This window comes from Rhinoderma darwinii, chromosome 7 (assembly GCF_050947455.1).
Source record: "Rhinoderma darwinii isolate aRhiDar2 chromosome 7, aRhiDar2.hap1, whole genome shotgun sequence".
NCBI classification, from domain to species: Eukaryota; Metazoa; Chordata; class Amphibia; order Anura; family Rhinodermatidae; genus Rhinoderma; species Rhinoderma darwinii.
Genome location: NC_134693.1, coordinates 13,785,069 through 13,792,846, shown reverse-complemented (window position 1 = coordinate 13,792,846; position 7,778 = coordinate 13,785,069).

Below are 7,778 nucleotides of genomic sequence, written 5' to 3'. Positions count from 1 at the left end.
GTGGTATACTCTGTATTCCCCCACAAAGTACATGCCTGTTGGTTAGTTTACAGCAGGTTGTAACCTTTTTACTGCCTGTTTTTTGGTAATTTTTATAAATTATTTACTTAGGCGGGATTCACACGACCGGGTCCCGCCCGAGCCCGAGTGTCGGCCGGTAAAATCGGCCATTTTGCCCGGCTGGTTTGCATAAAGTTTTGCATCCGTTCCGGGCCGGGCAGATCTGGACAGTGACATCAGCGGCAACTCCTGAAGGGGAATCCCCATGTGTTCAGGGATTCCGCTTCAGGAGTTTCCCCCGATGTCACTTCCCAGATATGGACAGAGACATCAAGCGCTCTGTCCAGGAGCGGAATCCCCGAAAACACGGGGATTCCGCTCCTTCAAGGAGCTAAAGTGGGGCTAGCACATAGCAGAGCGGGGTGATACCTCCCCGCTCTGCTATAGTGGCGTCGCTACAGTAGTAGCAGCAGCTGCTAGCGGCGCCATCGAAGGTGTCGCCGGGCCAGGGCGCTTTTAAACCAGCAGTGGAAGGGAGCCAGCGCAGCGCTCCCTTCCACCTGCTGTACACCCCGGCCCTGCCACACAGTGTACAGCGATGCCATTCGTCCGAATGGCATCAACTCCTCCTCCTCACATGCACTCTGCGCTGTGAGGAGGAGGAGATAGAGCGCAAGAGCCGGAAAACCCGGCCGTCACTCGGGACACATCCCGGTGATGGCCGTGTATTACCTGGCCCCATAGACTTCTATGGGAGCCGGGCGGCCGGGTACCCGGCCGAAAATAGAGCATGTCCTATTTTTTGACGGCCGGTTTTCCCGGCCGTCAAAAAATCGGTCGTGTAAATAGCCCCATTAGGGGTCTATTATTCCTAATGCAGCCGGGTGCCAGCCGATTTATGAACGGCCGGCACCCGGCCGGGAAAGCCCGTCGTGTGAATGAGGCCTAACACTATAAATGGAAAGTTGCACAGCTTTTGCCATTAAATGTCTGTGTCAGTAAAAGTCATACCCTCCAAGTGTTCCAAGTCTATATCACTAAAATTCCCGCTTTTACAAATTTGTAAAATTCAAACAAATAAATTTGATCAATTTAAAAATAAATCAGGGAGGAAGCTGCAATTAGATTGGCCGTGAATGCTGGAAGTGATGGAGCCAATGCCATCTACTGCGACTGACATGAGTGCCTAAGGGGGGCCACCGAGCTGGTAAACAACCGCCCCAGCCAGTAAATACACAGGGAGGTCAGTAAAAGTCAAATTTTTTTAACAGCATTAGCAAGTGCGAGTAATTTTGCATAATAAAACAGTGCGTCTGCTGTCAGGTTACAACTTATTTGGATTAGTTCTACTCCTTTGCCAGGCCGCCAATGGGAAAGGGAGCAGTGAGCCATGGAGACTCACATTCAGTAGCCAGACATGCGCACATTGCCTACCTTCCCAGCCCCAAGTCAAGTGCGGAGGATTTTAACCCCTTAAGGACACGGCCAATTTTAGCCTTGAGGACAGAGCAATTTTTTGTAAATTTCCCTCTTTGCATCCCGAAGCTCATAACGCTTTTATTTTTTGTACCACGTAGTTGTATGAGACTTTGTTTTTTGCGGGACGAGTTGTACTTTATGTACGTACCATTTTTTTATACAAATACATTATCGTTTAATTTCTATAAATTTTTAATTAGATTAAAATGCAGAAAAAAAGCAGTTGTGCAGCAGTTTTAATATTTTTTTTTTTACACCATACACCGATCATAATAAATAATGGTATACATTTGTAGTACACGTTGTTACGGTCGTGGCGATACCAAATATGTCTATATTATTTTGTGTTTTGGGACTTATATTTTAAAAAGTTGATTTATTATAAAAAATGTGTGTTTCTGTGTATTTTAATTACTTTTTATTTATTTATTTACCATTATTTTTTTTTTACATTCATTTAACTTTTTTTTTTAATCCCATAAAGGGATTTATCATTTTGATTTTGATTTTGTAACTGTAACGTACTGGCATAGATCTATATGCCAGTACATTAGCCTGTTACTGATCGTACACAGGCAGTTGTTAGGGCATACCTCAGTATGCCCTAACAACAGGAAATATGTTCAGACAGCCCTGGGGTCCTTCACTGGACCCTGGGCTGTCTGGCCATACGAGTTGTGGGCTTTGATCGCGTCACAGTTATATTCTGTGACGCGATCAATGTGCAGTCCCCTCTCCTTGAACGCCGCGATCAGCTGTCATCGCGGCGTTCAAAGGGTTAACAGCGGAGAGAAGATGTTTCTCTCCTCTCCGCTGTCAGAGCGGGGCCGTGGCTGTGTATTACAGCCGTTGCCCCGCTCTCGATCGCACACACAGAGACGGCAGAGACTGCTGTCACACAGGACGAGTATGCTCGTCCTAATGCGCGAAGTGCTCGCTGCTCAGGACGAGCATACTCGTCCTGTGTCGGCAACCAGTTAAGGGCTTTTTACACCGGCCAACAATCGGCCGGTGCTACGAGCGCCGATCAACGAGACATCGTTGATCGGCGCTCGTTTGCTCCTGTCACACGGAGCTATGGATGGTGACGAGCGGTCGTTAGTCCTATCGCTCGTCCCCATACATTATTATGTCGGCAGCGCGTCTCCCTGTTTACACACCAAGATCTGCTGCCGACAACCATAATATTTTACTTTTTTGAAACGATACGATCAGTAGATGATCAAGCGTTTACTCGTTCATCTGCTGATCGCTGCCCTGTTTACTCATTGACCCATTACAGGTTGACTTCAAGGGACGATCAGCGGTGGCCAATATTGGCAAGCTTCTGACAGTCCTCGATAGAGTCCAGCATCGTCCCCAGCCAGGAGAATCACCTGCCCTACTGTCACTGGATGTCTAAAAAGCGTTTGATAATGTAAAATGGTGCTGGCTGGGGATGGAGTTGGATAGGATGCACATTGTGGGATCATTTACAGTGTTCCTAAATGGAATATATCATTCCCCGAAGGCTAGAATACATACTCAGTTTTTTTTTATCCGAGACTAAGGGGTTTTACTATCAGGGACATTTATGACATATCCACGGGATATGTCATAAATGTCAGATAGATGCTGGTCCCACCTCTGGGACCCGCACCTAGCTCTAGAACGGGGTACCTCAAACCCCGTTCTACCTCTCTGTGTTCCGGCTGATTTCCAACCATGAAGAGCAAAACAGCGCAGCTTGCTGAGCTACGCTGTTTCCGTAAGTCCCATAGGTGTGAATGGCAGTTACGAAAGCAGCAGAGCATGCAAGCTACACTGTTTCCGTAACTACCATTCAGTTCTATGGGACTTACGGAAACAGCATAGCTCAGTAAGCTGCGCTGTTTTCTTCTTCATGGTCGGAAATCACACACTTCATCAGCAACAAAGAACGGTAGAACAGGGTTTAGGGGGCCCCATTCTAGAGTTAAGTGCGGGTCCCAGAGTTGGGACCTGCATCTATCTGACATTTATGTCATATTCTGTGGATATGTCATAAATGTCCCTGATGGGAAAACGCCTTTAAGCAAGTGGACGCGTCACGGCTGTCCTTTATCCCCCCTTCTCTTTGAAATAAAATTGGAACCTCTGGCGCGTCACCTTGAAGGGAACATATACTCAGGGATTAAAGTGCGAGGTTAAGAAGTAAAGCTTGCTTTCCTTGCTGACGACGCAATTAGCGGCTCCCTGGAATCCCATCTCTCTACTTCACACAAGATATACAAAGCGCCCTTCACATGTTACATCCTCTGCTGTCCTTAGACACAATTACAACATAGAAGGAGGTGAGGAAATTATTCAAACTCCCATTCTTACCTTCAAAAATCATGTTCTTGTGGGACCATCCAGAATTTACACAGGGCAGAGGTCACAGTCTTTTTACGAAAATGGAGAGAGAGGGGAATCAAACTTGCCCAACATCTCATGCATTTGGAGGAAATGAGATCGCTTTCACCCGCAGAAATTAAATCCCATTCATAAATTCTCCGTAATGCAAATTCAAGCCTTCTGCAGAGATCGTTTGCTCTCCCTAAGCAAGGAGTCAACATCATTAGACCTAGAACCGAAAAAGCCACTACCTACCCTTCATATAATACCTTCCGTAATCGGGTCAGAAAGACCCCACCATCTCTAACTGCTATAAAACCTGACAGCGATTAACCCATGATCCAGATATAGCCGAAATCATTCTGCAATGGCGCGAGAAGATGCGAAGCTCAATTCTAATGAACGTTGGCGTGAAAGCTATTTTAAACTTATACATAGAGCAATCTATGGTTTTAATATTCCTTCTTCACCACAAAACCCAAATAGGGAAACTGCCTGCCCCAAATGTCAAACCCCCCAAATGACCTATGGCACAGGATAGGGGCCGGCCCTTCTACCCAAAGGTTCATGCAGAAAATAAGTAGTTCCCCTCACTAAATGGAGAAGGTTCATCGTCACCCATCCAACCCGCTAAGAGATTATCGATGTAGCATCTCCTTTCTAAGGCTGGATTCACACGAACGTTGCGTTTTTGCGCGCGTGAAAAACGTGCCGTTTCGGTTGCATTGGAGTTGCGTGTGGCATCCGTTTGGGCAGCGTGATAGCGTATTTAACGCGCGTATGGCATGCGTTTTTTACGCGCGTCAAAACAACGGAGGGTGGAGTAATGGAGAGGGCAGCCTACAAAAAGACACCTTCTCCAACACCTGCTTGCTGTGAGCACATGTTCGCATCAAGATTTCACGTTACCTCACACTTTGGCCCGTGTTTGTGGTTTTTGGGTGGTTTTACAGGTAAAAAAACTACTATTGCTGCAGATGTCAGTTTAAACTGTGCGCATGTGCTCAGAAAGTGAAAAGCCACTTCCTGGTTAGTAGTTGTTTTGTCTAGTCTGCTCAACTCATTTACATAGACTTAACAAGTGTTGCGTGAAAAACGCTGTGCGTACGGAGGTGCTTCCGTGTGCCCTGCGTTGTTTTCACGCACCCATTGACTTCAATGGGTGCGTGATGCGTTGAAAACGCTGAATCAACGGACATGTCGTGCCATTTTGGCAACGGAGCAACGCTGCGCAAAAACCACGCACATGTCTGCACGGCCCCATAGACTAATATAGGTCCGGGCAACGCGCGTGAAAATCACGCGCGTTGCACGCGCGTATTTTACGTTCGTCTGAATAAAGCCTAAGGCTGGGTTCACACGACCTATTTTCAGACGTATACGAGGCGTTTTTTGCCTCGTTTTACGTCTGAAAATACGTCTCAAATACGTTGTCAAACATCTGCCCATTACTTTCTATGGGTATAACGCTGCTCGTAAAAAGAAGTGCAGGACACTTCTTTGGACGTTTTTGGAGCTGTTTTCTCATAGACTCCAATGAAAACAGCTCCAAAAACGGACGTAAAAAACGCCGCGAAAACGGCACGAAAAACGCAGCGAAAAATGCGAGTTGCTCAAAAAACGTCTGAAAATTAGGGGCTGTTTTCCCTTGAAAACAGCTCTGTATTTTCAGACGTTTTTGGTCACTACGTGTGCACATACCCTAACACACGACCTGTTGGGCTACATTCACACAAAGGTAGCCCACCTCGGATGTGAAAAACTGCAGTTTTCCACGTCCGAGGTGGACCCGTGTGGGACGCGTTGTCACGGATCCCCCACAGATTACAGTCTATGGAGGGATTCGTGACACACAGTAAAATAGGACATGTCCTATTTTTCAGGGGAGCGTTCACACACTCCGCTGAAACAACGGTCGTGTGAATGGCCCCATTGAAATACACGGGTCCGTGTTACGGCCGTTGTTTTAATGGCCGTCACACGTTCGTGTGAAAGAGCCCTAGGGGTAGGTTCACATTTAGTGGATTAGCTGCAGATTTTTAGGGTAGGGACACACACAGTGTAAGCACTGCAGATTTTTCACAACGGATTTCATTGCGGAAAATCAGCAGCGTATTACAGAAGTAGCAAAGTGGATGAGATCTGAACACTGCAGAAAAAAAACAGCCAAAAAACGTTCATAAATTGACCTGCCGTACGTTTTTTTAATCCGCACCATGTCAATTGTTGAGAAATCACTGTATTTTGTTGCGGGTTTTTTACATTGAATTCAATGGGGAAATAAAAGCTGCAACAAATAGCAAATGTTGCATTTTGTTGCAGCGGAAAAGCTACGTACATAAGGGCGGATTCACACGAACGTGATTTGCGTCCGTGCAGCCCGCATGGTTTTCACGCGGGTCGCACGGACCAATGCAAGTCTATGGGGCAGTGCAGACTGTCCGTAAGTTTTGCGCAGCGTGAGTCCGCTGCGTAAAACTCGCGACATGTTCTATATTTCTGCGTTTTTCGCGCATCACGCACCCATTGAAGTCAATGGGTGAGTGAAAATCACGCATGCCCCACGGAAGCACTTCCGTGGGACAAGTGTTATTCGCGCAACAGCAGTAAAAGAATGACACTCCGTTTGGTGCTTTTCTGTTTACATTCATAGTTTTACTGCTGTTGCGCGAATCACAGGCGTCCCACGGAAGTGCTCCCATGTGGTGCGCGTGATTTTCATGCACCCATTGACTTCAATGGGTGCGTGATGCGCAAAATACGCACAAAGAACGGACATGCCATGAGTTTTTCGCAGCGGACTCACGCTGCGTAAAAATCACGCAACTGTCTGCACGGCCCCATAGACTAATATAGGTCCGTGCGATGCGCGTGAAAATCACGCGCGTTGCACGGACGTATATCCCGTTCGTCTGAATAAGCCCTAACTGTATACTCGAGAGATGCCAGCCAAAATAGTATGGCACACGAAAAAATGGCGACAGCACGCTGCGAACACTAATGCCACCTAAGCCACTAAATATAAATAAATATGTATTAGGGTATGTTCACACACAAACTCAAAAACGTCTGAAAATACGGAGCTGTTTTCAAGGGAATACAGCTCCTGATTTTCAGACGTTTTTTGTGCCACTCGCGATTTTCGCGTCGTTTTTTACGGCCGTTTTTGGAGCTTTTTTCAATAGAGTCTATGGAAAAGGCTCCAAAAACGTCCCAAGAAGTGTCCTCTTTCGCAGCCATTTTTTTACGCGTAAAAAAATGCCGCGAAAAACGCTTTTCAAGCCATTTTTCAAGAGCATTTACGGCCCGTGTGAACATACCCTTCGGTGTTTTTGAAGCTGAAAATGAAGCTTCTTTTAATTTGGAGCTTCTTTTGAGGGTATGTTCACACGGCCTAATTTTGGATGCTTTTCGGGGCGCAAAATGGCCAAAAAAATCGGAAACAGAACGCCTCCAAACATCTGCCCATTGATTTCAATGCGAAAAACGGCGTTCTCTTCCGACGGGTCGTTTTTTTACACGGCAGGTCACTTCTTGGGAAGTTTTTGGAGCCGATTTTCATACACTCTATAGAAAACAGTTCCAAAAACGTCCGTAAAAAACGCTGCGAAAAAAGCGAGTGGCTTAAAAAATGTCTGAAAATGAGGAGCTGTTTTCCCTTGAAAACAGCTCCATATTTTGAGACGTTTTTAACTCAGCATGTGAACATACCCTGAGGCTTCTTTTGAGGCATTTTTTTTAGGTGTTTTTCATAGTGTTCAATGGAAATTCAGCTCCAAAAACGCCTGAAGAAGTGACATGCACTTTTTTTAAAACAGCGGTGTAAAAAGACACCCCGTATGAACTAAACGCTGTTTTTTCCTTTGATTTCAATGGGCAGATGTTTGTAGGCATTCAGCTTCCGTTTTTTCAGGCATTTTTCAAAGGTGTAAACGCCCCGAAGT